The 24,940-nt window shown below is 29.9% G+C and overlaps 1 protein-coding gene across 7 annotated transcripts in view; it reads right to left on the bottom strand.

The window, feature by feature from the left end:
- snu (snustorr) overlaps nucleotides 1-24,940 on the bottom strand; it is a 524,182-nt gene that overhangs the window by 167,501 nt on the left and 331,741 nt on the right. The gene's annotated exons all lie outside the window — the stretch shown is intronic.

The following is a 24,940-nucleotide window of genomic DNA, read 5'->3' as shown; positions in this document are numbered from 1 at the left end:
AATCCAATTATAATAATAGTTTTTTAGGACTCAATTTATAATCAATTAATTAACTTATTCTTGGATAATTGCCTTCAGCGATTATCCTGGCATCCCAAGAAATCTGCTACTAGTACATAGCAGGATGTTATTTTGGCACCGAACGATAAATGTCTTCTATTCGAACCATATTGTAAGTACTTTTCTGAATTAATAAATTTTTAAAAAATTTCCATTTCCATCGACTATGTTTGTCTACGCGCATTTTCATTCTCAAACTTTCATTTCTGAAATAGTTAATTTTAATTTCCTCAAAGTAGGAGATTGTTATATGCTATGGTCTACCCACAACATGGTAAAGAAATAGGTGATGTTAGAAGGAAGCTAGAGAAAAGGCGTTACGGATAGAAGTAGGCGAGGAATTCCAAAAATAAGAGGTATGGACAAAAAACAGTTCTATGTGCGTAATTATGTACCTATAGATATCTTATAATATAATATATAGATATCTTAATATCTCTGCATAGTGTTGGTTCAAATTTCTTGTATCTGTTTTGAACTGGGTTGTTGTGACTTGCATGAAGTGGAATGGTTAAATATTTTTAGTTCATAAATTGTATTAAGGTAAGATAAATTATAAATAATAATGTTAAGTAATTTGAATTGTTAAGATCATACATGTAATAAAAGCTGTTTTGTGGTAGATGTCCCTGAGGATGGCCGGATTGGCCGAAACGTCGGACTTATAACAAAAATAAAATGTGTTGAGACAAAATGGATAAAAATTGAATTATTTTTTTAAAATTATATTTTAATATTTACCTTAAAATAAATTAATTTTTTATTAACTTTTCCTAAAAAACATTAATTGAAAAATTAATAAAGTAAATTCAATTTCATATTCACTCCTTACTTTTTAGAACAGTACATATATTTTGATATCCTTAATATTCACATTTGAAATGAACCTGAAAAAAACAGATAAAGAAGCACGAATTTCTCTAGAAGGGCTTAATGAATTTTCATTATAGATATGCCAAATTATTGTAAATATCATTTACTACAACTTCTATTCTCTTTATATTTGCGATTAAATGAACGGTTTTACAGATAATTACATTAATCCTGTCCTACAGTATCCTTTCTCAATACTCCACTAACGCCTGTTGAACAGATTCGATACTTAGGACTCCATCTTGACAAGAGACATACTTGGAATCCACAAGAAACTGCTCGTAGATTCCGATTGCTACAACACTTACTTGACAAACGCTCTAAACTTCCCATTCACTACAAAAAATTAGTACACACTCCGATAATCAGACCAATTTGGACATATGGAATTGAGCTCTGGGGCTCCACCAAACCATCAAACTCCTCCCGCATTCAATCCTTACAATCCAAAATCCTACTTAAAATCCTTGATGCTCCTTATTACGTTACAAATAAACTTATTCACAAAGACCTTAACATCCCATTCGTTGCAGATTTGGCCCAAAACAGATATGCGTCTTTTCATTCCAAACTCTTTAACCATTAATTCTTAATCTTTCATCCTTAACAATAAGATAACTCTCCGAGGCGTCTGAAAAGAAGTTGGCCATGGAACCTTCTAATTTAAATTAATGTTTGAAGTGCCACCAATGGGTGGTTCCTTCCAAAGATTTTCAAGTGTATATGAAATATGCAGCATATTTACTTATTGTACAGTTGTAAATCACATTAAATAAATAAAAAAAAAAATTCAACGTAAACCTTCGATCAAGGGGCGTGGCCTAATCCCCACCCCTTAGCGTAATTTTGATCAGAAGGAGATTAGGGTTATAGCACCGTCTAATATATACCTTTGATTCCATATTAAACTTTATGGTTTCAACAAAGGGGATATTGAGTAATTATTACGTAACAATATATACATATTTTTTTTTTTTTGCATTTAATGGCCACTCAAAGCATTTTGACATTAAATAGAAACGCCAAAAGGCGATAGAGTGGGAGGAGGAAGAGAAAGCAAGGCTGAATTAATGGTCCCACGATGAGTAATTAACATCTTAATTGGCCAGCTTCTCGGTAAAATAATTATTATCAGGATTACCGATTAGTATATATAATATCTTTAGTAAAATATTTACTTTTTTATCCAAATACATGCCTTCTAATTAAAGTTATCAATGTGATAGGGATCTATGTAATAGTGGGAAAGAGAAGTCAGACCGATAAAACAATGAATCGAGCTCTCAATAGCTTTATTATCGTCAGTCCAATGCCAAAGAGGCGTATCTTCAAATTTCTTAGAACGTTGTGTTTGAATCATATTTTCATTTTTATTTTTTGTGTTCTGCACGGGAGTCTTCCTCGATGTTGAACAAGCTTTTGATCGAGTCTGGCATCCAGGTCTGCTCTATAAACTTCGTCAATTCCTACCCCCAACATATTTCCTTATAATCCGCTCCTACCTCACTGATAGAACCTTTAAAGTAAATCATAACCTAGCCTACTCATCTCTCTTATCTCAGTCTGCCGGTGTTCCTCAAGGTAGTATCTTAGGTCCCATTCTTTATACGGTTTATACCGCTGACATCCCAACCCACCCTAACACAGTCCTAACAACATACGCTGATGAAACATGTATACTTTCTGTAAACAACGGCCCAACTAATGCATCACAAACACTACAGGCACACATAACAAGAATGGTGTCAAAACTGGAGAATAAAAATAAATCCTGACAAATCCCACCAGATCACCTTTACCCAGAAACCTCTACCCTCCTGTCCTACAGTATCCTTTCTAAATACTCCACTAACGCCTGTTGAACAGATTCGATACTTAGGACTCCATCTTGACAAGAGACATACTTGGAATCCACACACAATCCAAAATCCTACGTAAAATCCTTGATGCTCCTTATTAAGTTACAAATAAACTCATTCACAAAGACCTTAACATCCCATTCGTTGCAGATTTGGCCCAAAACAGATATGCGTCTTTTCATTCCAAACTCCTTAACCATTAATTCTTAATCTTTCATCCTTAACAATCCTTGATAATCCTCCGAGGCGTCTGAAAAGAAGATGGCCACGGGACCTTCTAATTTAAATTAATGTTTGAAGTACCACCAATGGGTGGTTCCTTCCCAAGATTTTCAAGTGTATATGAAACATGCAACATATTTACTTATGGTACAGTTGTAAATCACATTAAATAAATAAATAAATAAATAAAAATATTTTTTTGTGTTCATTGGTTGTTCGTATTCTTCGTTCTTGTTCTTTGTTCTTAGCCTTGATGAAGGCTAGAAATTCGGGCCGAAACGTTGGCACTATTAAATAAGTTCTTTCAACTTATTCGTGTTATATTCTGATCGCACCCCTCCCAACCATATTCTATTCATATACATTATCCACGGTCAACTATCTTTTCATCATCATGAATATGTATAGGTAAGGTGTCCCAGAACTTATGAAACTATCCAATAAAAATTAATCCTTGTATGAATCACAATGTATTTATGTATTATGTATTAAACACAGGTCAACGTCATTTACTAAAAACATTTTAAGTCAAAAACTAAACAATTCTACCAATGCTCGCATAATGCTTTATTATTTGAATTAACTATTTATTTTAAGAGCAAATAATAATGAATCATAGTATTGATAACAATCCCGTAGGTAACTCGGATTATAAAGGAATATACCATTCACTTCTTGGGAACCTGTCACATAAAATATTTTGATCTACAGAACAATTACTCAGTTTATTAAAAGACTATAATAATAGAGCTCTCAGCAACTATGTACGATGGACTACACTGGAAAGAGCTCAGTTTACCAAACCACAGTTAGTTACAAGTTTGATATTATTGTTTTGTTTCTTTTGAATTAACGAACAACTAGAAATTAACGTAAATAGCTCTTTTAGGGCTAATATTTCAGCAAATTTACTCTGTTAATGTGAATTTCTAGTTGTTCGTATAAAATGTTGGATATTTGAAAAAATATATCTCCAGATCCATAAGACACACATATGTCTGCCAACACTCAAAATAAAGGAAATTTAACTTACTATAAAGTAGTTTATGTTACTTATCTTCGTAGGGGTAGTAGTTTATATTATATTCACATATGAATATAAATTTGGCAAATGAAAATTAAATGAAAAATATAAATGAATTTATTTTAGCAAATTTCATGTAAACTATTACTACTACAAAGTTAAACATCATAAACTACTTTATAGCTCATTAAACTAGCTTTAATTTGAGTGCTAATAGACATCTGTACGTCAAATAGTTTTTAAGATATAAATTTTTCAAAATAAATTCACTAACTACTGATCTTTTAGTACGTCCCATACAACATTTTTATGAAATGTTGCTTTCTAAAAAGCTATATCTCGAAAACTATTTAACGTAAATAACTCTATTAGGGCTCATATTTTAGAAAATTTACTCTTCTTTAAATGACATTCTCTTAGATTTTCTTGTATTGTTCCTACTTTTTAAGTTATAGAGCTCCGAATGAAAAAATTTTTTTTTAACAGCCGCCATTTTTTATTCCGCCTACCTATACTTGGCAGACTCATCAATTTTGACTATTAATTATACATATTTTTTTATTGAAGTAATCAAAAATTGGGTGAGATAACTGCCTTTATTCTACTCTTGGGCTCTTGTACTAGTACCAGTAACGGATCGGTGTTCCTCGTCCATAGAGGAGCCGGATTCGAGTCTGTGGAGGGTGAATAAGTTTTTTTTTTATTTTATGCCTATTTTACTTATAAAGATACATTATGGAGTTTAAATAAATTGGAAATGAAATGTCTTTAATGACTAGAAACCTTATAAGAGTTTTATTTGTCATTATCATTCGCATAGGTACAGAGTAATATTTATTACAAAACAATAAAAGCATTGTTTTCTATAAATATTTTGTATCGGATCGGGTTGCTGCAATGCTAAACCCATTACGTGTACTCGTTTGCTTGATAGCTGAATTTAACCAGTGAATTGCATCTTCAATAGAAAATATCTAAAAAAGTATTGGACACTATAACCATATATTTTCATCAACAGACTAACTAAATCTACCATCCTATAAAATTTGAACTAAATCCCCCCTGACCCCAAGACCTTGCACTGTCCTTGTAAGATCTTTAGTAGTTAATTGGCACTTTAATTATTTATTTATAATAATAATAAACTTCAAGAATGTTTTGGAAAATGTATAGCATTCCAAAAACTGACTGAAAAGTAAACTGGTTTCCATGGGATACTTCACCAATACTTTTTGAAAACAGGGTAGTACTTTTAAACGTACCCCTGTCGAACAGATCCGCTACCTTGGACTACATTTGGACAAACGATTAACCTGGAATCCTCACACCAGACTGAAAAGACAGGAAACTGCACGTCGATTTCGACTATTACAGACAAACGGTCTAAATTTCCAACTCATTACAAAAGACTGATCTACATGACTGTAATAAGGGCAATCTGGACATATGGAGTTGAACTTTGGGGCTCCACTAAACCTTCGAATTCCTCTCGTATTCAATCCTTACAATCCAAAATCCTTCGTAAAATCCTCAATGCTCCTTACTTTGTCACAAATAAAATCATACATAATGTTCCCTATGTAACCGATCTAGCCCGAAGCAGATATCACTCCTTCCATTATAAACTCTCTAACAACTCAAACCCCCAAATTTCTAATCTTGTATCCATTCCTGACAATCCTCCGAGGCGCCTGAAAAGAAGATGGTCACGAGACCAGCTAATGTAAAATGTCATTAGAGTGCTACCAATGGGTAGTTTCTCTATACGCCTGTAACACTCCAATTTAACTTAGATCAGAATTACTAAATGTATTATAATGTACTATTGTAAATAGCAATAAATAAATATTAGGATTTTTACTTTAGAGAAGCCTTGTGCAAATAAATTTGAAATCAAATGTACATGAGAAATTTCAGAGATTATATGACAAATATATTATTTTTAAGTTTATATTACTTTAATAAGAAGGCTTCGAGACCGTATAAAACAATATTCATTGTCCTAATTCAGTTGTTTCTCACACCTTCATACGGCCATGAAATCAGTGTGTTTATAGTTAATTACTGATGTCGTGAGTAGAGGCTGAAATTAATCGAATTTACAAGGTCTTTTAAGGAATTCTAAACCTTAAATTGGGGGGGGGGGAATTTGTTTTTCTAAAAAAAAAAAATAATAAATGTTAATTAACGACATATTGATGTTACAAAAATGTTAAACAACTTGTTAGGATTGTTTGACACCATCAAGCTCAGAGAGTTAAGCTAATTCTTTTGTCAAAAATCCAACAAATGGATAATACCTATATTAATAATTTTATTTTATATAAATATTATATTATATTTTCTTATTATTTCCTTTCTAAAATTTGTCTTTATTTTAAAAAATACATGTTCATTTTACACTGTAGAATATTTAAACCTTCTTAAAGAGGTTCAAATACTCTCCCTGGTCTACATGTGATTGAACCATTAGATTAATAGTGGTTGTTTCGAAATGATGCCAGAAATTATAGAGTAAAAAAAAGAACTTACTCTTGTTTGACTGAAATAAAAATATATTGCTAAAAACTTAATTTTTTTCAAGCTATAAAAGAAAAATAATTTTTTTTTTTGCATTATTTTTTATATTTTCAGAAAAATTAGTTACAAACCTGAAATTCGTAATCAGCAAAAAGCTTCAGCAAATTTTCTATAATACTTTCTATGTAAATGTACCATAGGTTCGGACTACAGGCAACTTAGGAAGTCATACATGACAACGAAAACCGAAAAAAGAATATTTTAAAATTCACTTATTTCTTATTCATTTATTTTCTTCATGAAAAAGAAAGAATTACAGGAAATACATAAATCATTTGTACAAACTGGAAGAAATTGTTAACCGTATGAAATAGATTGTAGGGCTCAAAACAACACTCAGTTGTCATCTTTGTTTCAATCTAACAGCCTTGACGAAGCCCTACAAAGTGGGCCGAAACGTTGGGTAACAATAAATAGATTGTAGGGCTCAAAACAACAACTCAGTTGTCATCTTTGTTTCAATCTAACAGCCTTGACGAAGCCCTACAAAGTGGGCCGAAACGTTGGGTAACAATAAATAGATTGTAGGGCTCAAAACAACAACTCAGTTGTCATCTTTGTTTCAATCTAACAGCCTTGACGAAGCCCTACAAAGTGGGCCGAAACCTTGGTTAACAATAAATAGATTTTTTTTTTTCTAGTATTTTGATAGATAGTTTGATTATGTTCATCTTGTATATTCTGTTGTTTGTATATATTTTAAGAGAGTTTTTTTTTCTTTTTTTATTATAATTTGTTTTTCTTTTTTTTTTTATAATTTTTTTTTCTTTTTTTATTTTAGTATGTATGAGATCATTCATCAATATTACCTATTGCCCACAACTATGTGGCAGATTGTAATATCTATCAATAAATAAATCTATCAATCTAAAAATAAAAAGTATTTTGATACCTTTATTGACCGCCAACCGGACTATCTTCCTACATTTGAACAAATGTTTAGTTATGAATAATTTTCTAGTAGTTGGATCCGTAAAATTTCAATATTTTCTAGATGTTTAGGAAATTGTGAAAAAAAAAACAAAAAAAGCCAAAATCCGTTTTTCACGCCAGATAAAGTTGACATAATAAATCTAATCTCTAGTGATTTTCCACACGAACGATTTGTAAATCAGATTTGTCATAATTGAGAAATCACTAGGACATTCGATCCCAAGCCGTGAAATGAAGTCTTTGTTACTACCAATGAGAAGCGATTTCAAACTAACTTGCGACAAAGTTTGTACAATAATCGAATAACTATTGCACAATGTTAAAAGCTTTTGACAGCTGAATTACTAACTTAGCAGGACTTGTTAGTTGAAAATTCTAGCAACTTCTTTTAAGAATATCATATCTGAAGCAAAACGCCTAAGAATAGCTTTTTCTTTTTTGTTTAAGAACACATATATACATTCCCCAGTTCTGGTATAAGCAATCAAATTCAATTTTAACTATTATTATTCCATAAGTTCATAGTAAGCTAATGAATAATTGAAATAGATTAAATAAATTAAATTGAATAATTAGGAAATACAACATTCTGACAACAGAAAAAATCTCACGGAAGAACATGCTTTTAATTTTTCTATTTTTGTATCTTAACGCCCTTATGATTTTACTATATTAAAACTAAAATCTTAAAACAGTGATTATTTTTTTTTCCCGAGAAAGTAGCCATGCGTTGTAAAACATTGGACTTCTTGTCACAATAAATGAAATTCTACGCCCTCAAACAGAAATGTAGTGATTCGGGAATCGTAAATCTTAAAAAGTCGATTTTCAAAGAAAATGTATGAAGAAGATAGATGTGCTGGTTAAGTTAAAAAAATGTTGAAAGTGTTCTAAACGTAATTTTTAACTTGCTTCTGAATTTTTAACAATTTTTCATCTAATTTTTTTCTAATATAATTAATTTCAAATGAATCATTAATTTATTTTTACAATACTAATATATTTTTTGTTAGTTTCTCTTAGTAGTCAATTGAATTATCTGGGGATTAATATAATTTGGATAAAATTAACTCGATTCTTCAAAGTTCGAAAAGATATTTTGTTTTCGTCTTAATCGATTAACTAATCAGAACACAACATGCTTTTAATTTTTGTATCTTAATGCCGTTAGGATGTTAATATATTAAAAATAAAATCTTAAAACAGATCAATTATTTTTTTTTTTCGAAAAAGTAGCAATACGTTCGGGAAGCGAAAAAGGCTCTCAAAAGACGATATTCAAAGAAAATTTATAAAGATGTGCTGATTAAGTTAAAAAATGTTAGAAAAAACGTTCTATGGGTAATTTTTCAATTTTTTAACTTGTATCAAAATTTTTTACAATTTAGAAACAAGTAAATAAATACATATAAATTTTCTAGTATAATTAATTTCAAATGATTAATTAATTTATATGCTACTAATATACTTCTTTTTTTTTTTAGTTTCACTTTGTAAACCATTGAATTATCTTGTGATTAATATAATTTGAATAAAATTTTTTTTTTTTTATCGTATAATATTTATTATTGAAGAGAATTAATATAATCTGCCACATTAATGTTCAAATATTCATTCATACAGTATATACAGAAATAGAAGATCAAAAGAAAAAAAAATATAAATGATAACAATGGAACCCTCTAAATTAAAAAAAAATAATAATAGAGAAATTGATCAATAAAAAAAATACTATCATGATTTGTATAAATAAAAATGTGAATCTATATCAAAAATATAATAAAATAAAATTGATCAAATATTAAAAAACATAATAAAAAATTAATTCATGTTCAATACAAAGAAAATTAAATTTAAGTAACAATAAAATGAATAAATAACATTCCCAAAAAAAAATTGGAGTCAGGAAAGTTCGATAAGATATTTAGTTTTCGAGTTAATCGAAAAACTAAACCAGGGTACAAAATACAATTTATTTAATCATTTATTATTGAAATACATTTTAACTCTATTTATTTAACGCTTAACGGATTCTACGAATATAAAATCTTTGTAAATATTATTTAATAAATAAATAGTGCAATTTAACGTTATGTATTCGATATGATTACATTAGTTATGTATTATATATGATTACGTTATATAATTATGCACATTAAGAGCTGAGACAGCCGGTGAGCATGAAGTGGTTTGCTGAACTTTCTCCGGCCGAAGATGGTCTTGCCACGACTTCACTTTTACTTTTCACTCGGATTTACTTTTCGCTGGTGGCCCGTGGATACATCTGACCGAGCCGGTATTCGTACCTTTAGTATAATTTTTATCGGATATCAAACTAAATTTTTTTTTTATATTTATATAATTTGGCTTCATAATAAGGCATTTAGTACAAGCGTAAATACTTCAATTAAAAAAAAATATATATTGAGTATGTAAGGGACCTAAAAGGTATCAAAAAGAAATTCAGACATGTTTTAAAAAATATTATTTGGATTGCAGATTAAGAATTTGAAATTTCCCATCTCGAAAAAAAAACACGCATCAAATTATTACAATGTTTTCTTATTATTTCAATGATCGTAGTCAAGTGACCTGTAACTTTGATGTCAAATCCAAATTTTAAAAACTGGTCTGGAAGTTTGGAGAAAAACTGGACAGTTTTTTTTATTTTCTGAATACGCATATGTAGGACTGAAAACAAAAACGAGATAACAAACTTTATTAAAAAAAAATTATAACAAACAAACTTGCAACTATATACGACAATAAATTAAGTAGATAGTTATAAATATTAGATGATACTAAAAAGTATAAAATATAATGTTGTAAAGGTAAGAATTTACAAAAAAATAAAAATTATAAAAACGTCAAATATTTCATGTACTTGGCTAGGAAATACCTAAAAACATTTAAATTAAATTTATACTTCTACTTTTTTTAAAAATGAAAAAACTAAACATATATTGCAAAATTTATAGTATTATATCGTAAAAGTCTTGAATCAAAAAATATGTATTAAAATAAATTCGATGCCGCCTTTCCTCGTGAGTTTAGATTAAATAGAAATATTAAAACTATTTAAAACAGAATCATAACAAAATAAAAATAATTTTCTTTGGAATTAAAACCATCTTTGTGTAACTAAAAACGATCTTTTTATTATTTTTTTTATTTATTTATTTAATGTAATGTACAACTGTATAAAATAATACAATAAGTAAATACGTTGTATGTTTCATATACACTTGATAATCTTGGGAAGGAACCACCCATTGGTGGTACTTCAAACATTAATTTAAATTAGAAGGTCCAATGGCCAACTTCTTTTCAGACACCTCGAAGATTATCAAGGATTGTTAAGGATGAAAGATTAAGAATTAATGGGTTAGGGTGGTTAAGGAGTTTGGAATAAAAAGACGCATATCTGTTTTGGGCCAAATCTGTAACGAATGGGATGTTAAGGTCTTTGTGGATGAGTTTATTTGTAACGTAATAAGGAGCATCAAGGATTTTGGATTGAAAGGATTGGATGCGGGAGGAATTTGATGGTTTGGTGGAGTCTCAGAGCTCAGTTCCATATGTCCAAATTGGTCTGATTATCGTAGTGTATACTAATTTTTTGTAGTGAATGGGAAGTTTAGAGCGTTTGTCAAGTAAGTGTTGTAGGAATCGGAATCTACGAGCAGTTTCTTGTCGTTTCAGTCTTGTGCGTGGATTCCAAGTAAGTCTCTTGTCAAGATGGTGTCCTAAGTATCGAATCTGTTCAACAGGCGTTAGTGGAGTATTTAGAAAGGATACTGTAGGACAGGAGGGCAGAGGTTTACGACGGAGAAAAAAGGTCATCTGGTGAGATTTGTCAGGATTTATTTTGATTCTCCAGTTTTGAAACCATTCTTCAATAGATGTTATGTGTGCCTGTAGTGTTTGTGATGCATTAGTTGGGTCGTTAGATAGTATACGTGTGTCATCAGCGTATGTTGTTAGGACTGTGGGTTGGGATGTCAGCTGTATAAACCGTATAAAGAATGGGATCTAAGATACTACCTTGAGGAGCACCGGCGGACTGAGAAAAGAGAGATGAGTAGGTTTTTTTAAATATAATTATTTAACTATCCTAAACAAATCGATAATCGATAAATGGTAGTTATGATAGTTCTTTGTCATCAGGTATAATGGAGGCATAATAATTTATTAAAATGAATTAAGTAATCTACAAGAAACGTATTATTAATTAAATGGAAGGTTTATTCAATAATTCCTATACATAACCAACGAAGGTCAACGCTTGCGATGGCAGGTATTATTAATTTTGCGTTCTTCACCGAGGAGAAAACGATCTATAATTCAAACGAATGTTTATTCTGAATATTTCATTAAATTAAGTTAAAATTATTTAAACAAATAATAATAAAATAATTAAGATAAGTTATTAATTCAACTTATCGTTAATGAAAAGTATAATAGTTTTAATAGTTTCTCTCTCGCCGAAAGTAGTATATGCTATAAATGGATGTAACTCTAAGTAGTAGAAGAGCCCAAGAGAAGAAAAAAGACAGTTATTTCATCCCAATTTTTTATTACTTTAATGAAAACTGTGTATAATTACTAGTCAAAATTGATGAGTCTGCCAAGTATAGGTAGGGGAAATAAAAAATGACGTCTGTTTCAAAACGTTAAAAAAAAAATATATATATATAGGAAGAGGGTCAGGGTTGCGGTCACAAGTGAAACAAAAATAGTTTACAACTATTTTATTTTCCAACGTTTCGCCCCACTTTGCAGGGCTTCATCAGGGCTAAAAAGATAGTAAAAAGATAATAAATGAAGGTCTGCAAAGTGGGGCGAAACGTTGGAAAATAAAATAGTTGTAAACTTGTGACCGCAACCCTGACCATCTTCCTATATATATATTTTGTGATGATATATAGGAATCAATTTTTACGGTCAACTATATATACATATATAGTTAAAAAAAATATTTTATTTGGAGATCTATTTCTTTAAAGCTATCAACCTCAGAGCTTATCATTTAAAGTAGAGTACATTTTCTAAAATTTGAGCCCTAAAAGAACTATTTACAATAAATAGTCCCCAAGATATAGTTTTTAAAAGCAACATTTCATAAGAAATGAAATAAAAAATCAGTAGCCATTGATTTTATCTTGAAAAATCTATATCTCAAAAACCATTCGACGTACAAATGTCAATTAACACTCGAATCAAAGCCAATTCAATGTTCTATGAACTAGTTTATTACGTTTATCTCTGTAGGAGTAGTATCTTTCATGATATTCGACAAAATAAATTCACAATTACTAGGTGTTCGGATAAATTTTTGTCAAAACTACTACTCCTATGAAGACAAGACTACTTTATAGTACATTGCATTAGCTCCAATTTGAGACCTAGCAGACATCCGTACGTCGAATGTTTTTTGAGATATAGATTTTTCAAGATAAATTCACCTACTAATGATTTTTCAGTGCATTTCTTATGAAATGTTTCTTTTTAAAAAGCTATGTCTCAGAAACTATTAAACATAAATAGCTCTATTATGGCTCATATTTAAGCAAATTTACTTAGTTTTAAAGATATAGAGTGTGGAATAAAAAATTTAATTTTTTTAACGTTTTGAAACAGTCGTCATTCTTTATTCCCCCTACTTACACTTGGGGGAATCAATCATCAATTTATACTAGTAATTATACATAGTTTTCATTAAAGTAATCAATAATTGCCTTTGTTTCACCCCAGCTTTTGTACTAAAGGCAAGATATGGTAAATTCCAAAAAAAAATAACATGATATTATTTTAAATAGCAATATTTGTTGAGGATAAATTTCTTTCCACTCCTACCTATCGATTTCTGACATAAGGGGGTTTTATCCCACAGCATATCAAAGAATTTTGTTCTTCTACATCTTATAAATGATGAACAATTGAACAATGCTTTTCTCTAAAATCGGAGCTATGTTGTTTAAGAATTTCTTTTTAATTCACAATCTGCACTCCACAAAATATTTTTAAAAATTTTCTGAATTTCTATTTGATTTCTTTCTGGTCCTGAAATATTTACTCTTGAGGGGATACAAATTTAATTTCCTTTTTTTTTTAAATATGTATATATCCCAAAAAATGTAGATGAAAGACATCAAATTCGAGTTCAGTGACCTCAAAGACAAGTGAGTGAAAAATATTCAAACTTTTCATTAGGACGAATTTTTGTAAATTCACTATAAGAATTTGTTGAATACTGTTTTTATTTAATCTCGTTTAGATCGTTTTGTCCCAATGTGTGACACCGCTCCTGGCTCGATGTTGCTAAGGTGGCACCTTGACACTCTTAGCAACAATGTTCTCATTTTTGAGAGTGGTTAAAAACTTTAATAGATTATAAATGTTCTTCTTGTTTCTAATTACGATTCAATCGACTTTCTAATTTCAAAATTTGTTTGTATACTATTCCTTTTCAATTGTATGTTACTCTAAATGTTGTTGTTATCTCTTTTGTTCTATAGCCCTGATGAAGACCTGAAACTCAGGTCGAAACGTCGGCATAAAATAAATAAATATGGTTTTGTTTATTTATGTTGTTCTTTGCTGACCGCACCCCCCGACAAACTTCTCCAATCATTAATCTACGGTCAACTATCTACACCCCATTATTAATCTTTTGTATTATGATTCACGCCGACTATTACCTATCAACCAACAACGTCATTACTTCTTGGCACGCAATATAAATCAATGGTTAGACAATCTGTCAAGCAATAATTTAAAGATCACGGAAGGAGTAAAATTCTTGTATTACAAATGGAATAAACAATAGTAATAGGCATTAACATGCTATTTTAAGAAGTTCATAAACAGTGTGAAATATCTCAATTCCGACGGCGACAAATCCTTGTAATTGGATATAGGAATCTTTCTCATTCCTTCGGGACCTCTTCAAATGTATTTATGCTACTCCTGAAGGACCCTCTTTCATACTCTTCAGGCATGCAGAGGCGTTTGGGGGTATTATTAGCTCTCTAAGTAAATTAGTTGTGGAAGATGAACTAGCTGGCCCTTCAACGAGGATTGACGTGGAAAACCGAACCTCAGTCAAAAATCTGCTCCAAATAACCATCAACTATATAAAAATCAGTCTATTAAATACTCAGAAGTGACACGCATATCTTAAGAGCCACAAACCTTCCATCATCTTCCTCCGTCATCATACTCTCAGTCCCAATCCTTTGATCCTCTCCCTCAGACTTCACAGAATATCAAACGATCTTCCTTCCAAAAGTGTAAATATTCCTCCACAAATCAATGCTAAACTTCCCCCTCTATCCTAATGAAGGAACCAATCCAACGGTCCCATGGGAGGATTCATTCCATACCTAGACCGGCAAACTCTAATTCTCGGAGGCGTCTGAAAACAAGATGACCATCATGGGATCTTCTATTTTAAGCAACGATAGAAGTACCACCATTGAGTAGTTCCTCTCTAAGATTAATTAGGTGTTCATAAACATTTATCAAACATACTTATTGTATTTTTCTATACAGTTGTAAATTTCAATAAATAAATAAGAAAAAAAAAGATTACCGAACATTTAACATTCTTGGGCTACTACATAGTTTCAGTTTGAAGTTTTAGAATTTAAATAATTTTTAATTATGAGAGATAGTTGAATGTGGATGATAAACGAGGAGAAGATGGTTGGGGGTGCGGTCAATGATAAACACAAATAAGTTGGATTAACCTATTTTTAATGTGCCAACGTTTCGGCTAGAGTTTCTAGCCTTCTTCAGGGCTAATAACAGAACAAGATATTGTTATCTGTTAGATATTGTGTCAAGATATTGTTATGTACTTGTGTACAAGATAACACAGTAAGTATGGAAAAATAAAAAAGAAAGTATAAACAGAATAATTTTACAAAATAGAATTAATAAAATGAAGTGATGAGAGAAGCGGGAAATAAATATTTCCCGGGAATCCTTTCCTTATTCCTGAATATTAATGAATATTAGGAAATATTCCTATATTTCCCGCTTCTCTCATCACTTCATTTTATTAATTCTATTTTGTAAAATTATTCATTTTATGTGTAAAATTATTCTGTTTATACTTTCTTTTTTCTTTTTTTTATTTTTTTATACTTACTGTGTAATTCTGTTGTTATCTTGTTCTGTTATTAGCCCTGAAGAAGGCTAAAAACTCTAGCCGAAACGTTGGCACATTAAAAATAGGTTAATCCAACTTATTTGTGTTTATCATTGACCGCACCCCCAACCATCGTCTCCTCGTTAAATAATTTTTATTTAGGTGAATCTTAAAATCTCGGATAATAAAAAATGGGAAATATATCAGCAGTTAACTGTGAACCTGTGGCATTTATTCCTCCCTCACCGCGTTACCCTCATGCTTACGAAGACGAACTCTCCGAGAATTGTAAAGACGCGTCACATTCGCGTTTTCATCCCCTTCCTCTAAAAGTGCCATCGCCGTCATTCGAAAAATATTTGAATTCAATAAAACCGCTTTGTCTGTATTTAATTTCAACTGACATTACGATTTTTGGAGAGCTCTATATTAATTCTGTGGCAACTTTCAGAAACCTTCGCACATAGGAGTTTTACTGTGAAGACTGTATCTACCACTCTCGAGAGCAAGGGTGCCCTGAAGGAGATGCGTCAATCTTCATTACTTGGGACAGTTTTACGAATGTGGGCCGTATGTTTGAGAATTTGGTGGGAATGAGATTTTATTCTACACTATACAAATTATATGAATCCGAATTTAGTAGTAGTAGTATTATTATTTACTACAAAGTATATGAAGTAAATGAATTTAATTAGTGATGAGAAATCCTTCGTAAAATCCTCAATGCTCCTTATTTTGTTACTAATAAAACCATCCATAAAGACCTAAATGTTCATTATGTAACCGATCTAGCCCGAACCCGATATTATTCCTTCCATAATAAACTCCCTAACCACCCAAACCCACTCGTTTCTAACCTTGCTTCCTCTTCCGTTCCTGGCAATCCTCCAAGGCGCCTGAAAAGAAGATGGCCTCGTGACCTTATATTGTAAATTGTTTTTAGAGTTCTACTACTGGGTAGTTTCTCTACATCCTGTATCATATCATTATGTCATTATGATCAAATTTACTGGTTGTATTTTTTTATACAGTTGTAAATATCAACAAATAAATAAAATTAAAAAAAAAATAAAATATTAGTGATGAGGGCAACAAAACTCCTAGGAAGTGGATTAACCCTTCCTGAATCGGCTCTCCAGCTCCAGATTAAAAAAATCCTGCATTAAGGATCTTATTTTAAGAGGGCCATACAAGGAAGGAAACAGAAGGACCATCAGAGGCGGATATAATCAAGGACGATTGATGGGCTGCAATAATCAGACGGAGGAGATATTGTCTGAGGCTAGAAAGTTGTTTAGAATTGGTTATACCCTTGTCTTAGTACAGGTTGAGATTCGAACCGTAAGAAATCTGGAAATCCAGGAAGCAGGAGAACAGAAACATGAGAATCTAACAAAGATACTAAAAAAGACTTTCAAAATAAAATTACACCGATAAAATAATACTTCAAAGATGTGCCTGAAAGAGATAAATGCTATATTGAGCAATGCTGCCCAAATATATCGAGTTGCTAAAACACAGGGTATACTTATAAATCCATGATTAGATATATAAACAATAACATATATTAACAAAGGTACAAACAAAATTTCTACTTTTTTTTTTTTTTTAAATAATAATTAACTATAGCCTAAATACAACATATTTCAAATATATTTTTTTCTTTTTTATTTATTTGTTGATATTTACAACTGTATAAAAAAATACAACCAGTAAATTTGATCATAATGACATAATGATATGATACAGGATGTAGAGAAACTACCCAGTAGTAGAACTCTAAAAACAATTTACAATATAAGGTCACGAGGCCATCTTCTTTTCAGGCGCCTTGGAGGATTGCCAAGAATGGAAGCAAGGTTAGAAACGAGTGGGTTTGGGTGGTTAGGGAGTTTATTATGGAAGGAATAATATCGGGTTCGGGCTAGATCGGTTACATAAGGAACATTTAAATACATTTTTTAAAATAATTTTATTTGATTTAAGTAAATAAATTTAAATGTTATCCATTATAGTCTCAAAACAGTTTATATTTCTTTATAAGTCCGACGTTTCGGCCAATTCGGTCATTCTCAGGAACAATCTATTACAAAACAGCTTTTATTACATCTATGATCCTCAACAATTCAAAATAATTAACAATATTCTTTATAATTTATCTTACCTTAATACAGTTTTAGAATTAAATAATTTAAAAACACAACTTCATGCAGGCTATTCTGCCCAGGTCAATACAACAATTGTTGAACATTGTTGGTAAACATATATTTTTTGTTAATAAGCATATCCTACATTATGTCTAATCACTTAATTAGTAAATTTTCACATTAAACAAAAATTAAAATTCTTTATCACAGTCACCTATTTGTTAAAATTTATCATAACAATGCTTGTAACCTTCCCTCCACTCAGGTCAAAAATTTTTTATTAAAACTATATATTTTTGTTCAATTTCCTCTTTATTTTATTAGTAAAATTCTTATCAAGGTTAATTATAATTATCAAATTTTAATTTATCCCATATTTTTTATAAATTAGTTTTACTTTATATCTCTATATAGTGTTGGCTCAGATTTCTAGTGTCTGTTTTGAAATTCACTGCATAATTAATATTTTCAGATATGTAAATGGATTCAAGTATTTTTTCTTTTCAATGTATTATTTTTTTTATGTAAAATCAATGTATTTTCAAAATCAAAAATATGCTGGTTTAAGATTATAAATAAAATATTATTTTATTTCTCCTTCTTCTTCTCAAATAAAGTTATATTACGTTTTTCTTATTCATTGTTTCTGTTTTTTTTTTCTCAACCCTATTTAAGCTATTCTCTCAATTTAACTCTCTCATACTTCGCTTTTCCAGTGATCATGCAACACTCTTTCAATCCGTTCCACCAATGCAATGCAAATTAAAAGAAAATATCGATAAATATAGATATAAATCAAAAACAAAATGGCCACCACAGCAGAACAATTAAAAGACAAAAAATAAGTTTAAAAAATAATAAATACATTCTAAAAACATATAAATAAGTTAACAGAAATGAATAAGTGAGTTAAAACAAACACAAATTAACGTTTGTCATAGTCGATCAGTAAAGGTGGACCATTTAATATCAATCATTTTCGTTAAATAAGACGTAATGATACAAAATTAGCAAATCCTTCTTTTGCGAACTTTATTAAAAAGTCTTATTTAAGTTAATCTAGATTATTATTGGATAATAGAAAACGAATTTTAATTTAGCTTTCCCACTAGTTTCTAACCTTGCTTCCTCTTCCATTTCTGGCAATCCTCCGAGGCGTCTGAAAAGAAGATGGCCTCGTGACCTTATATTGTAAACTGTTTTTAGAGTTCTACTACTGGGTAGTTTCTCTACATCCTGTATCATATCATTATGTCATTATGATCAAATTTTCTTGTTGTATTTTTTATACAGTTGTAAATATCAATAAATAAATTTTTAAAAAAAATCAGACTAAGTGTATTAAGATTCTAGGAATAATCATGTTTTTATTTATTTAATAATATTTACATTACTATACTACTATATGTAGTGAAGCCTATCTTTTTATTCAAAACTTCGTTTACCAATGACACACCTATAAAAGAATTTATCAAATATATTGGTTACTTACGTATGAAGAGCATGTTAAGACAAGAAACATATTTCAACTTACCTGAAACAAATAAAATAAATTAAATGATGACAATAGAAAAAAAAAGTTATTACTATTATTATTTAATCCGATTTTAAATTAGTAATAATCCATATATTTTATAAAATATATTATTATAATATTTGAATATTAACTGAAAACTGGTATCAAATATTAAAACGTTTCTTATGTGAAGGAGCTACATCTTATGAGTTTAGAATATTCTTTTGTTTGTCTATGTTGATATTATTTGATTGCACCGCACCAAATTTCATTTCTATATGTGCATTAACAAAAATATGGCCACTCATATAAAAAATATTATTACTAGTTAATTATTTATTATTAAATAATTTGAGAAAGGAATGCATGAGCTTTCATGTCAAGTTGTTTTTAATTTAACCAACAGAACAAACAAAGTCATATTCATATTACTCTTCAAGGTTGGATTAATCTACGAAAGTACTTTCTCAGAGTTTAATGAGATTCTGGACATCAAATATTAATTATTTATTTCAATTAATAAATAATTTTGAGCTCTTCAGCCACTGAGGTCGAAAGATACATATATCCAAACAGTATATAAACTTAAATTTTGTTAATGATATCATTTTGTTTTAAAAACAAAAACGATTTTTTTCGGCGCCTTTCTACGATTTTTTAATATTTCTTTTTATAATCTAGAGAGTTACTTGGAATCCACGCACAAGACTGAAACGACAAGAAACTGATCGTAGATTTCGATTACTACAACACTTGCTTGCAAAACCCTCTAAACTTCCTATTTACTACAAAAAATATATATGCTGTGATAATCAGACCAATTTGGACAAATAGAATTGAGCTTTGGGGTTTTACCAAACCATCAAATTCCTCCCTATCCAATTCAAAATCTCCGATGCTCCATATTAGGCCACAAATAAACTCATCCATAAAGACCTTAGCATCCCAATTGTCCCGAAATAGATTCACCTCAAAATCCTTTTCAACCATTAGTCCCTAATCCCTTACCCTTAACAATCCCTGATAATCCTCCGAGATGTTTGAAAAAGAGATGGCCTAGGGATCTTCTAAATTGAAGCAATGATTGAAATACCAACAGTGGGTGGTTCCTTCCTAAAATTATCATGTGTTCTGATGCATTTATCACATTTTTATACAGTTGTAAATTTCAATAAATAAATACAACTAAAAAAAAAAAATCCTCTCTATATTGGTCTCCAGTCCAGCTTCTTCTCGTTCATTATTCCTCAGTCAGGACGTGTAGTACTATTAAAGGTACCAATATACATACATTTCGACGGTGTTCCTCTTGTCATAAGGTAATTATGTGTCACTATCTTGAGGCATGTCATTACCACATCTTCTCTTCTTAGTTGACGACATTATGAAAGATAAAAAAATATCAACAAAAACGGCTCACCGCTTAATAGATAATATTTATTTTATGGAATAGTGTACCCTCTGAATTTTTTAATATTAAGGACTTTGAAAAGCCACATCCTATCAGACTAAAATGCCTAATTGTATACAAACCTGGATAAAATTGGTCCAATTGGATGAGACTTCACGTCATTCGAAAATGGAAATAACAACGCAATCAACTGAATACGAACAAAATGAAAAAGAAAAAAAAATCAGAGATCCTTGAGGATAATGCTAAATATAATTGGATAGTTGAAGAAATTAATGCAGTTTCAAGAACGTGTTCGCCGGCAAGACTCCGGAACGCCATGACAGTGAGAAATGACGAAGTATCAGTTTCATGGCCTAGAGTAATGATATCATATCGACTTAGCAACAAATCGATATTAAATTTTTTTTAGAAGAGGTACAAACATCGATTATTAGAACAAATGATTATGATATATAGCAGACATAATTTTGTTTTAAAAATTAAATATTAGTAATATTTTAATAATATTAATAAGTGGTCATAAAAGTACTACAATAGTAGAAGAAAACTATTTATTGTTAACCAACTTTTCGGCCCACTTTATAGAGCTGTGAAATTGATAAACTATTTGGTTAACAATAAATAGTTTTCTTCTATTATTTTGATGCCTTTGTGACCACCACCCGGACTATCCTCCTACAACCATATGTTAAAATATCACTAATATTTAATTGTTAAAAAAAAAATTCATTACCAGTGATGCAGCGAGAGGGATGCGCTGGGATCTCTTGAGCTCTGCTCTACCCCTCACACGTGGGGGATAAAGTGGGCTCAGGGATCCTCAGGACGATTGTATAAATATTGTGTATATTATTTTATCATTATGTTATTTTATTTATTTATTTTTCATACAGATAGTTTTATTATGTTCATCTTGTCTATTCTTTTGTTTGTATATATTTTAAGAGTTTTTTTTATTTTTTTTTTATTTTTTTTATTTTAGTGTGTATGAGATCATTCATCACTATTACCTATTGCCCACAAATGTGTGGCAGATTGTAATATCTATAAAAAAAATCTGTTAAAAAAAAAATTATGTAGGTTATATATCATAATTACTAACTAATTATTTGTTCTACTAATCTATGTTTGTATCTCTTCTAAACACAATTTAAAAACGATTTGTTGCTAACTCGATATGATATCATTTCTCTAAGCGATGAAACTGATACTTAGTCATTTCTCACTGTCATGGCGTTTCGCAGTGGTACAGTGCAATACAAATTATTGCCAATTTCATTTCATGTTAACATTTCAGCAAATTCTAAACAACTTTTTTCTTAAATTAAACTAATGAAAAACGATTTTTAGACTTTTTTTTTTTTTTAAGTGAAGTGTTCAAATGCAGCATATAAAATATTTTATTTATTTATAGTCAAATTATTATTTTATTTTAAATCAATGTAAAAACTTTTAATCAATGAAGAATTTTCTAAATTGTTTATAAACCAGATTCATTTTCAAAGAGGCATTTAGTTCTGTACAGGATGTAAATAAAGCTCTAATTTTATTATTTAGGAATTTTCCTTATTCTCGGTTTTTATCCGAAGTTGCACCTACTCAGAAGAGTGAGGCTATAAAAAATCAATCCTTAAACAAGCAAGGTTTTGATAAAGTTTTTACAAGTGACTGTGATAAATGAATATTAATTTTTGTTTTAATGCATAAGTTGACTAATTAGAAATTGTTGTTGTGATCTGGGCAGAATAGCCTGCATGAAGTTGAATGATTAAATATTTTCAGTTCCAAAATTGTATTAAGATGTCCCTGAGGATGGCTGGATTGGCCGAAACGTTGGACTTATAAGAAAAATAAAATTTATTGAGACAAAAATGGATAAAAATTGAATTATTTATTTAAACAAAATTAACCAGTCTCAAGAAAGTGTAAAGATTATAAATATAATCCTTGATATTAATGAACAGAGATAATCAAAATTAGAATTTTAACTTTCTCAAGCTTAAATAATTGTTTTAATTCCTCTCCTAGATCCTGATATTCCAGATTTTTTCACCTTGTTAAGATTGTCATTTGATGGTACACCTATTTTTATGATACTTGCATATTTTTCTCTTGCAGAGATCAGCAAAATATCAGGCTTATTATGAGGGATTGTGTAATCGGTAATTATGGCCTGGTCCCAATAGAGCTGAATATCCCTACTGTCAATGCTGTACTTGTTATAAGGGCTGGTGTCGTTGAGAAGCTTTACGTTTTGGGCTAATTCTTGATGGATGATTTTAGCCATATTGCTATGTCATAGTAAATATTATTTCCCAGCAAGTACTTGGCAGCGTGATTTTATGTGCTGGATTGATTCTGATGCTATTCCACAAGACTCCGCTATGTCCTCTCCACATTTAAATCCTGGTAGCTATCACCTGGTCCTGTGAGGCGAAAATAAATCCTTCTGCTTCTGGGAAAAGGGCACCCTTGCGAAGGGTCATTTTATTAATGATGCACTCCTAGATAGGAATAAATATTCGTCCTTCCGACAAACTATGGTAAAATCCTCCATGGAGTTCCTTAGATCATTATTATTAATTTTTTTTAAATAAATAATTTAATTTCTATCCATTTTAGTCTCAACATATTTTATTTTTCTTATAAGTCCGACGTTTCGGCCAGTGACTATTTGTTATATCACAACAACTAATACTGACTGTGATAAATGATTTTAATTTTGGTTTTAATGTGAATATTGATTAATTAGAAATTGTTGTTTTGACCTGGGCAGAATAGCCTGCATGGAATTGAGTTTTTAAATCATTTAGTTCCAAAATTGTATTAAGTAGATTGTCCCTGAGGATGGCCGGATTGGTCGAAACGTCGGACTTTTAAGAAAAATAAAATGTGTTGAGACTAAAATGGATAGAAATTAAATTATTTATTTTAAAAAAATTAACCAGTCTCAATAAAGTGTTTAAGATTATAACTTATTATTAATGTTTAAATAAATAAATTTTATCCAATTTTAGTCTCAAAACAATTTATATTTCTTTATAAGTCTGACGTTTCGGCCATCCTCGCGGATGATCCAACACAAACAGCTTTTATTATACAAATGATTTTTAACAATTTTAAACAAATAACAATATTATTAATAAATTTTCATACCACGAAAATTAAAAAAAAAAAAACTTTAAGCAGGCTATTCTGCCCAGGTCATTAATATCAGCCCACAAATTATCCTATGAGGCAATAAAACATTAGGCAATAATATAATTTTATTAATGAGCAATCCCTAACTTAAGTCTAATTACCTATTTTGTTAATTCTTCATATTAAATATAAAATTAAAACCTTTAAAAGCACAGTTAATTTTCACTATTATAATTTATTACAACAATATTTGTAACATTCCCCACACACAGGCCAGGCATTTAATTTATTTATTTCAATTATATTTTGGTTAATTTTCCTATTTCTTTTATAATTACAATTCATATCAAGGATAATTATAATTATCAACATTAATTTTATCCCATATTTTTCATAAATTAATTTTACTTAAAATCTCTACATAGAGTTGGTTCAGATTTCTTGTGTCTGTTTTAAAATTCACTGTATAATTAATTTGTTTTGATATGTAAAAGGACTCAAGTATTTTCCTTTTGAATGTATTATTTTCTATATATAAAATCACAGTATTTTCAAAATCGAATGCATGCTGGTTTTTGTTTACATACTGCACTAGTGCTGTTTTATATTATTATTATTATTGTTATTATTACATGAAGTACATATAAGTACAATGAAAAACGCAAAGGTGTGTGCGCAATTTTTCCAGAAATTCATCAGTTTGAATGATATTCCAGTAACTAAACAACTCATTATTTATTCCTACAATGCCATTTAACTCTTAGTTTTCCAAATTTTGAAGTAAAATACCTCCAAACTTCAAAAAATTATAAATTGAAACTCAAATTTATCAATAAGGTAAGCCTAGTGTAAAATCAGCATTTATCTCAAATTTTTGTTGGAAGACCCATATACAGTAATTCGAAGTAAATACGTTCTATTTTCTTCAAATTAAATAAATGGTAGCTCTACGAAATAAATGTACCAGGTCATTCAAAAAGTCCTGTCGTTTTTTTGGGGGAAATTATAAATAAATA

Source organism: Halyomorpha halys, unplaced genomic scaffold (genome assembly GCF_000696795.3).
Source record: "Halyomorpha halys isolate HHAL.00 unplaced genomic scaffold, Hhal_1.1 Scaffold2.1, whole genome shotgun sequence".
NCBI classification, from domain to species: domain Eukaryota; kingdom Metazoa; phylum Arthropoda; class Insecta; order Hemiptera; family Pentatomidae; genus Halyomorpha; species Halyomorpha halys.
Note: the sequence above shows the minus strand (reverse complement) of the source record. Positions and strands in the feature narration are given on the sequence as shown.